Genomic DNA, 10,396 nt, shown 5'->3' with positions numbered 1-10,396 from the left:
CAGGCCTCCGCCTCCACCTCCTCCTGGATTCTCAGAAGGGAGAAACGGTTTCGATTGAATGTGGACTGTACCTCCCTTCTCCCCGCCCCCAGTCTGCTCTCCGGTCTGACTGTGTGTGTATACAGCAGTTCCTGTCACTGCGCCTGTTACTGTTAGCAGATTGGAGGAGAGTGAGAGTTACCCCCAGTGCTATCCTGGCATAAAGACTGGGCCACCACAAATACAACAATAACATCTATGTTTGAACAAAAACAATAATCCCATTATAAGATCCCGAGTTGCGCCACTTGGAACTATTCCGGATTTTGCAGTAATTTGATATTTTGTAAATAGGGAATCCTTTTACCTCCCGATCGTTAAAAATAACTTTTTCAACGCAGTTATGGTTTCGTGACCTATATTCATGTAATAGGGGCTTTCAGGTCGAGGCCTTCCCACTGATGAGATATGACATTCCCCCTATGCCGACAGCAGGAAGGTTACTCTGGGTCAGTGAGTATGTACTTAATAATACTGCCCTCTAAATTGGCAGAGTCCTAATGTGTTTGAGGGAGAATGGCAAATAGCTTGGACTTTAGCCACACAGACGAAGGACTATACTGTATATTAATCAATTCAATACTAACCTGCCAAAATTCATAAAGGCTGACAAATGGCTTTAAAAAGAAAGCTGCTACAACACCCAAAAGCTGGCAAAACAATTTACAACTGAAGATCAGCCGTAGATAACCAAGGCCATTATTTTCCAAGGGAACTAAGTAACCTTAAAGTAACAACAACCTTTTTGTTGCATGAGATGTCAGGATTATTATATTTGTTTTGGAATTTTTTTGTGAAAGCTGGCCTCCATATGATCCATATAAAGGAAATGACCCGACTAGTGTGTAATATAAGGGATGGGAGACAGTGGTTAAATGGGGTCAGAGCACTTTGAACAACTTTAAGCATATAAAATTCTTAATGGGCATGGTAGCAGAGGTGTCTCTGCCTCAGCGGGTCTAGAGGTGAGGTTATATTCTCAAGGTACAGAATCAACCATTTAGAATTGTGACAATGAGAAATTGCTTTTCAGAAGATTGAGTTTTTTTGGGGATTCACCACTCCAAATAATGCCCAGTTTATGAGTATATTCAAGACTGAATTCAATAGATTTTTAGATGCTAAAGGAACCATGAGATTTGGGCACATGGTAGGAAGATGAATATGGTGTACAAGTTCAGCCATGTATCCTATTTCTTACATTCTCATGAAATGCACATAAGGAGATATTAGGACAAGTGAAAAGTATGTTTTAAGGACAATCTTAAAGGATAAGAGTGAGGTAGAGAAACAAAGAGGAATTTTAGAACTCATGGATGAGAGAGTTAAAGACATCCCAGCTAATGGTGGAATGAGTAGAAAGTTGGTGATGTGCAAGAGGCTAGAATTGAAGGACTGTGTGGAGTAGGTCAAAAATCGCAACACCAGGTTTATTTGGAGGCACTAGCTTTTGAAGCACTGCTTTTTCATTAGGTGGAGTAGTGCAGAGAATTAAAACACAGAATTAGCCATTTGGCTGAGTTACTATGTTTGATTTTGATCTTCTGCAGAAGCAGCAATCCTAATTCCCTGTACTCATAGTAACATATTTCTCTACCCAGCTAATCTATTTTGCTACAGTCACTAAATCTGGTCAGTGTTTTAAAAGCCACAGGCTAAAAACCTGCTGTGTTAAATGTCTCTCCTGTTGTCTGTCATACGTTAAATCAGACATCAATCTTTCTTCAATGTAGACTTTGAATCACTGGAAACAATCTACTTTGTTCCGCCTTTTCACCATTTGAAATGCTGTATCAAATCAGGTCATAATCTGCACTATGATAACAAAATAAAGACAGTGAAGAAGAATATTTTGAGAACAAGCTTAAAAGAGAAGTAGAAAAATTAAGAGGTTTAGAGAAGGATTTTTAGAACTCAGGATCCAGACAAAGGAAGGTATGACAGTTAATGATAGGGCTGAGAATGTGTTGCTGGAACAGCCCAGCAGGTCAGGGAGCATCCAGGGAACAGGAGAATCGACGTTTCGGGCATAAGCCCTTCTTCAGCCCTTTTCCTGAAGAAGGGCTTATGCCCGAAATGAGGATTCTCCTGTTCCCTGGATGCTGCCTGACCTGCTGCACTGTTCCAGCAACACATTCTCAGCTCTGATCTCCAGCATCTGCAGACCTCACTTTCTCCTCCAGTCAATGATAGGACAAATTGAAAGGTGGTGATAAGCAAGAGGCCAAAACTGATGGACTATGTAGGTCTTGGAGAGCTTTGGGCCTAGAAATGGAGCAAAACAATGGAGATATTTGAGATCAAGAATGAGAATTTTAAAATGAAGTTATTGCCAGACTGGGCAGCACTATAGTTTAGCAAGTATAGGAATGATGTGTGAAACAGTCTTGGTATGATTTAGCATATAGACAGTAGAGTTTTGAATGAGCACACATTTGTGGTGCAAGTTGGGAGATCAGCTAAGACTGACTCAAATCTAACAGGAGCATGGATAAAGATTACCACAGCAAAAGAGCTGAGACAGGGACATAGCTGATGTTATTCTGGGTGTCCGAGTACATGTAGCACAAAAAGTTAGTATGCAACCAGTAGCAAACAAATGGAATGTTGGCACTTATTGCCAGCAGAATGGACTATAAATGTCAGGGAGTTTTGCTATAGTTTTGCAGAGTATTGATGAGACCATACCTACACTACTTCTACAATATTGGTCTCCTTAATTGAAGGATATAATTGTATTGGAAGCAATTCAAAGAAGCTTCCCGGGATATAAGGCTTTTTGAAGGAAGAAGAAATGCACCGATTGGGCCTATAATCTATTAATGTTTAGAAGAATGAAAGGTTGTACAATTGAAACACAAGATCCTGCCAGCAGGGTGTTTCCTCATGTGGAGGGGATTGAAAACAAGGGACAGTGTTTAAGAATGAATGTTTCTGTTTTAAGACAGAGATAAAGAGATTTTTCTTCCTCTTTGATGTTTTTAAGTCTGTAGAAATTGATTCCTCAGAAAGCAGTGGAGCCTGAGTCATTGAAGGTTCTAAATAGAAAATAAAATCAAGGGTTATGTGGGGTGGGAAATGGGGAATTGAGACCCCAAGCAGATCAGCCATAATTTTGTCTAAGGGCAGAATTACCTATTCCTGCTCCAATGTCCTATGTTCTTCAGTATGGAGGTCAGTCATGTTGGCAAGAGAGAGAGTGTAGAAATAGAAACTGAGCTTAAGCTCAATTAGGATGCTATGTGTGTTCAGATTTATTTGATCCTTAGAATAATTTACTGTACCTTATTTTGCAGTGTCATCCAATAATGTTTTACCACAGCTCATCCCAAAAATAGAGTTCTACTCCATGGACTCTGCTCAGATAATTAAACAAGATTTTTCTGCTTCATTGGGATATTAAGGAAAGATACCGATGGGATGAACTTAATTTATGTCTGGAGAAAGGTCTTATTTTATTAGTTCATTTGTTATGTTGTTGTGAGAAACAATATCTGCAGATACATCTGTTGCTCTGTGCTGACTTAGCTAAATTTATTATGCAGGAAGGGTTCACAGTCAACTCCAATCTGATGCTGATGTAACATCCATCCTACAGAGAGCTTCCAACAAGAACTGCATCTGATTCTTTTCCCAAAATGTCTCCCCACTGGCAACGAACAGAACCTAACTCAAGCATCCTCATTGCTGCCCTAGTGTAAGAGATACAGGCTTATTCACAACTTATATCTCACAATTTTGAACCATGTATCTCAATCCTTTACAAATCCAAACACTTATTACAAACTACTACTTTAATTTATTTTTACATGACTTTTTGATATACACATCCATTTAAGGACTAATAAAACTAATTTATTTCCAGGACTTGTTATCAAGTAATGTAAGGTCCCTTATAGATCAGTTATTGAACAAAGTTATAAACCAGCAAACAATGGCATGTGTTTAATTAAGGCTATTGAAGAGACTAAGCTGACCATTGCTTCAGGATTAGACTTGTGGTATTCTAAATCGACTTCTCTACTTCAAAAGCAGAGGCTCAAGGTTAGTAGGACTGCAGGATAAAGAGAAATCAATTGTAGTCTAACATTAATGGTAGTATAACACAAAACAATATCAAAATAGGTCAATAGTAGCATAGAACAGTACAGCACAGGAACAGGCCCTTCAATCCACCATGTCTGTGCAAGCCATGATGCAATTCTAAACTAATCCCATCTGCTTGTACATGATCCTTTTCCCCCGATTCCCTGCCTGTTCATATGTCTGTCTGAATGTTTCTTAAGCACTTGTTTCCCATCTGCTTCTATCACTTCCCCTAGCTGTGAATTCCAGCACCTATTACCATCTGTGAAAAAGACCTTGCCTTGCACATCTCTTTGAACTTCTGACCTCTCACCTTAAACCTATGCCCCCTAGTATGTGACATTTCCAACTTGGGAAAAAGGCTCTGTCTATCCACCTTCCCCATGCCCCTCAAAATTTTGTATACTTCTATCAGGTTGCCCATCAACCTCTGATACTCTAGCAAAAACAATCTAAGTTTGTCCATTCTCTCCTTATAGCTAATACATTCCAATCCAGTCAACATCCTGGTAAACTTCTTTTGCACCCTGTCCAAAACCTTCACATCCTTCCTATAATACAATGATCAGAACTGCACGCAATACTCCAAATGTGGCCCACTAAAGTTTTAGACAGTTGGAACATGACCTGCCAACTTTTATACTGTTATGACATGGGGTAAACCCTCCTGCTTAATTTAAATGAGCAACACAGAAAAGATTTATCCCGTGCAAAAATCTGTGAAAATCCGAGAGGCCAAGAATTATTTAAAGTAAAAATTAACAAATTGATTTCTTAAAGTAAAACAGAGAATAATTAACTAACTATTTAAAACTCCTTTCTCTAACCTATCTTTTACTTTCCCTTCTATAATACTAGTCTGATAAATACCCCAATTAAAATTTACTGAAAAATTCAAATTTCAAAACCAGCCAGTTGTCAAATCTTCTCTTTGCAGATTTGCTCTCCAAGTCAATGTTTTTCTCTGTGCAGATCCTTCTTTCAACAGATACCTCTCAGGCAGTTCTGACTAGCAGTCTAAAGTTTTGGTCTTGTGGCAGTTCTCTTCTAACTGTTCAATTTTCCCCAGGCTTATACCCCAAAGCATTGGATTGTTTAATTGCTTTTTAGTATTGTCAATATAGCAAATTCAAACTTGATTGGAGGTTAGTATTTTGGGATATAATTTAAATTGATTGGCTGAATTCAAATTTGTTTTTGTCTCCAGGCAACCAGCTACACTAATTGCTGGACCAAAAGGTTACATTGTATCTTATTCAGAACACTTGGTGCTGTCAGGTAGTTCTACTAGCTTTTAACTTTTTTAAAAGGTACAGTACACCCACATCGTCATAACAATACTGAATGCCCTGATCAATGAGGCAAGTATGCTATTCACCTTCTTTATTACCTTACCCATTTGTGTTGCACCCCAAGATCTCTCTGTATATCAATGCTCCAAGATTCCTGCCATTTATTGGCTACTTTCCTCCCAAAATGCATCACCTCACACTTGTCTGGATTAAATTCCATCAGCCATGTTTCTACCCAACTTTCTGACTGGTCTATATTGTGCTGTATCATTTGATAACTTTTCTCACTATTCACAACTCTAAGTTTTTGTGTCATCTGCAAACTTACTAATCAGACTACATACAAATTATTTGTAAATATTATAAACAATAGAGGTCCCAGCACTGATCCTTGTGGAACTGCTCACAGACCTCCAGTCAGAAAAACACCCATCCACAACTACCCTCTGTCTTCTATGATCAAGATAATTTTGTACCCAACTTACCAACTCACCATGGAGGATTTGAGCTATAGGGAGAGGACGTACAGGGTGGGGCTGTTTTCCCTGGAGCTTTGGAGGCTGAGGGGTGACCTTATTGGGGTTTACATAATTATGAGGGGAATGGATGGGATAAATAAGCAAAGTATTTTCCCTGTGGTCGGGGAGTCCAGAACTAGAGGGCATAGTTTTAGGGTGAGAGGGGATAGGTATAAAAGAGACCTAAGGGGCAACCTTTTCACACAGAGGGTGGTATGTGTATGGAATGAGCTGCCAGAGAAAGTGGTGGAGGCTGGTACAATTGCAACATTTAAAAGACATATGGATGGGTATATGAATAGGAAGGGTTTCGAGGGATATGGGCCAGGTGCTGGCAGGTGGGACTAGATTGGGTTGGCATATCTGGTCGACATGGATGGGTTGGACCGAAGGGTCTGTTTCCGTGCTGTACATCTCTATGGATCCCACGCGACTTAATCTTCTAGACCAGCCTACCATGAGAGATCTTTTCAAATGCTTTAGTAATGTCCAGGTCAACAACATCCACTGCCCTAACCTCAACAGTCATCTTCATTATTTCCTCAAAAAACTCAATCAAGTTTGTGAGGCAAGATCTCCCCCTGCATAAAGCCATCCTATCCCTAATAAGTCCATTCTTTTTGTTAGTAAACTTCAGGATAGTCGAATTAACTCTTTCTTAATTTTTAAAAATTTAATTCAGAACATCTAAGGTGACGTTTCAGAACTATTTTATGACCTTAATATCTCCTTCTCTTCCAAAATACATTTAAAAAGTTGCATAACATGTCAAGATTATTCGACATCTCATTACTCACTGGATAATAAACTAAGTTCAAATGCCATTTTTTCCATGTTCTTTCTCATCTCAAAATGTAAAAGATTCTCCATTACTTTCTTCCTGTTATCTATGTTTAATTTAGAATTTGCAAGGTTATTGTGACTTTGGAGTTTATAATTTTATATTGTTTTCTGTTTTCATTTTAATAACTGTTATTGATATTATGATATCTAAACCTGGGCTGTTAAGTGGCAAGAATAAGTTGCAACACACAAATGCCAGGCAATAACCATTTTCAATATGAGATAATCTAAGTTTGGTGTCTTGACTTTCAATGACTTTCCCATCATTGACTCCTCCATTGTCAATATCCTGAAACTTAACTGGATTCACCATATAATTTTAGAGGCTACAAGTGCAGGTTAGAGGCTCGGAATACTGCACTGATCCTTCATAACCCTGACTCTCCAAAGCCTGTCCACGATCTAGAAGGCAAATGTCACAAGTGTAATATAATATCCCCCACTTGCCTGAATATATGGAGCTCCAACAAGACACAAGAAGCTTGATACTATCTAGGACAAAGCAGCATTATTGATTGGCACCACATCCACAAGTATCAACTCCATCCACTACCGATGCTCAGTAGCAGGCAGTGTGTACTGTCTACAAGATGCACTGCAGAAATTCACCAAAGATCCTCGTATAACATCTTTCAACTCCAGGATCACTACCATGTAGAAGGTCAGGGTAGCAGATATATGGGAATACCATCACTTGCAAGTTCCCCTCCAAGCCGCTCCCCATCCTGATTTGGAAATATATCACTGTTTTTCACTATCACAGGGTCAATATCATGGAATTCCCTCCATAATGGCATTGAGAGTCTACCTACATCACATAAACTACAACGTTTCAAGAAAGCAACTCACCACCATCACGTTTTCAAAGTCACCTAGGGATAGGCAATAAATGCTGGCCAGCCCTAACATCCACATCACACGTGAAAATTTTTAAGAATGTTACTTATTATTGTGCCAGCCCGTTTCATATTCTCTTGCTTGTTTAATGAAATTTAAAACAGAAGATTGGTTTCTCTTTGAAGTATGTGTTAGAGTCTTGAGCAAAAGTTTTAAATTAGTAGTAACACATAGTACAATCTTATACTTCCAAGCCATATTATCAACTCTACACAGGGGCATTGTCAGTATAATTGATCCAGCCTGGGGCTTGTTCTTCACTGACCCTTCATAATGTACATTAATTCGTAATGTTTCACACACAATCTTAATTGTGTATACACAGGATAACCTATGTTTATGTAGGACAATACATCCACGGTTTGCCATTCTTGTCCTCCCAGACCTCTCTCCATTTAAAATACTGTAGCGACTGTTCACAGTGGAGCCTCTTCCACATGGGAGTTCATCTACAAATGTATATTGGATTTGTTGAAGACATTATTCTGCAAGTACGTACCTGATCTTCCACTCCCTTTCCATTTTAATTTAACACCTTTGTCTCACACTGATATTTCTGTCCTTGGTCTGCTGCAGTGTTCCCTGAGACTCGATGCAATCTCAAGATACAATACCTCATCTTCTGGTTTAGCACTTTTACAGCCTTCTGGACTCAACTTTGTGTTCAACAACATTTGGGGTGTGAAATCTGACCTCCATTTTAGTTTTAATATTGTTCCTTTATCATCCAGCTATTCATTATTTTGTCATTTCCACTCAGTCTGGACAATTACTTTATCTCATTATTACCACAGTTACCATTCAATTTGGAGATGCAGGTGTTGGACTGGGGTGTACAAAGTTAAAGATCACACAACACCAGGTTATAGTCCAACAGGTTTAATTGGAAGCACTAGCTTTCTGAGCGCTGCTCCTTCATCAGGTGGTTGGACTATAACTTGGGGTTGTGTGATTTTTAACCATTCAATTTGTTAGCTTTTTGTTCTGTAACATCATTTCTTATCCTTCCCTCATTCTACCTTATCTCAGATCTTCCCTTGTGTTCTTCATTCCCTCCCCACCCCTACTTACAATGACATTTCAATCATCACATTTCTACACTTGTTCAGGTCGAATGAAGAATCATATCCCACTCAAAATATTAACTCTGTTCCTGGCAGACCTGCTAATTATTTCCAACACTTTTTATCCTTATTTTCTTCTCACTATTCAGTCTGGTCAGAATACATCCAAATGAGAATTAACAATATATGACTACACTTTCCAGAATTACATTAAATTGTGTATTGATCCCAAGTTGATATATTTTAATGAGTTATGGTCAGATGATTTACTTTAACCCCAACATTTTCACTCTCACTCCTTTGGGATCATTTTTTCAGGATTCTGTTTCAATCATCCTATGCAATATCATAAAGCACTTGGAATATGTCCTGACACTTCTGCTTTGATGAATGGCATGTGGGGCATTCATGTGTGCAGAAATAGATTAAACTAAGTGTTCTCCCTCCAAGGCAGTGCTTATCACACAGTACAACAAAGGTATTTGATATTTCTGTCTCAAACAAATTGCTAAGGAATATAGCCTCCATCTACGTGAAACAAATTCTTTGCATTTCGTGCCTGCACCAGGGCAGATAGTTGGCTAAGTTCAAATGAAGCATCTAATTAATCACCCTGTGATTTATTTCACATAGTCCATTACTGAAAGGATTTTCAGCCAAAGTGTTCATGATCATAGCATTCATGCTTTTGCATATCTCTAAACTCCTTCCCGTTCTCCTCCTCCCACCCCACCTCAGTGAAAAATTTAGCCGGTGCTTCCACTGTGATCCCTAACCATTTTTCCATTATTTTTTCGATAACTATCCTTTTGTCCATACTGCCTATTTTTGTAGAAAAACTGAACCTTGCTGTCACATCTATCAAATGTAAAATGAAAATGTTTCTATTCCTTTTTCACACTTTTAAATCCATGGTTGCTGCTTCATTTGCGTCTCATACCAATGAGAGACTTACGATAAACAGACCATGATCGTGTCTCCTAATAGTTTTCACATGAATCACGTTCTTCATTAACCTCCGCAGTGAGCATCATCAACAAGACCTATTCCTTTTGGTAGGATTTTTAGACTCTGTCAAGAAAGATGAACAAGTCATCATTGCAACATTAAGACAATGCCTCTTTAACAGGCTTGGTGATTTTGAAGTTTAATTAATAATGTCTCACCATGAGAAAATCCTACAAAAATTCAACTTTGGGATTCTTCCTAGCAGGAGCACAACACTGTGCCAGGATCGGACCCTGGATGTATCCAGCGACAGGTGACATTAGTTAGAATCATAGCTGATTTCCATCATTAATTAGCAAATAGCCAAGAGGGGTTGTGAGGCTGAACTTGCTTATTTGATGGGTTTAATTTTGGTAGCAACAAAGTTTAAATAACTGTTTGATTGTTGTGAGATTTCTTAATAACTAGCCAAACTACAGGTAGCTTGTGGCAGTTCTATACTTGTTAGGTGAGGGAATCAGGGGTAGATAAGAATGTGGAATTCAAAACACAAGCAGTTTATCTACCTAGAGGAAAGATTTTTTAGATGGGTTCAGTGATATGGAAGATTATGTGTAGAGTTTGGGGAGGCTAGATGGTGGTTACCAAGCCAGATTTAGAACCTGTGGTCTGTGTGATGAGATGGGCGGCACGGTGGCACAGTGGTTAG

This window comes from Chiloscyllium plagiosum, chromosome 12, assembly GCF_004010195.1.
Source record: "Chiloscyllium plagiosum isolate BGI_BamShark_2017 chromosome 12, ASM401019v2, whole genome shotgun sequence".
In the NCBI taxonomy this organism is placed as follows: domain Eukaryota; kingdom Metazoa; phylum Chordata; class Chondrichthyes; order Orectolobiformes; family Hemiscylliidae; genus Chiloscyllium; species Chiloscyllium plagiosum.
The sequence above is the reverse complement of the archived record's forward strand: the minus strand, read 5'-3'. Positions refer to the sequence as shown.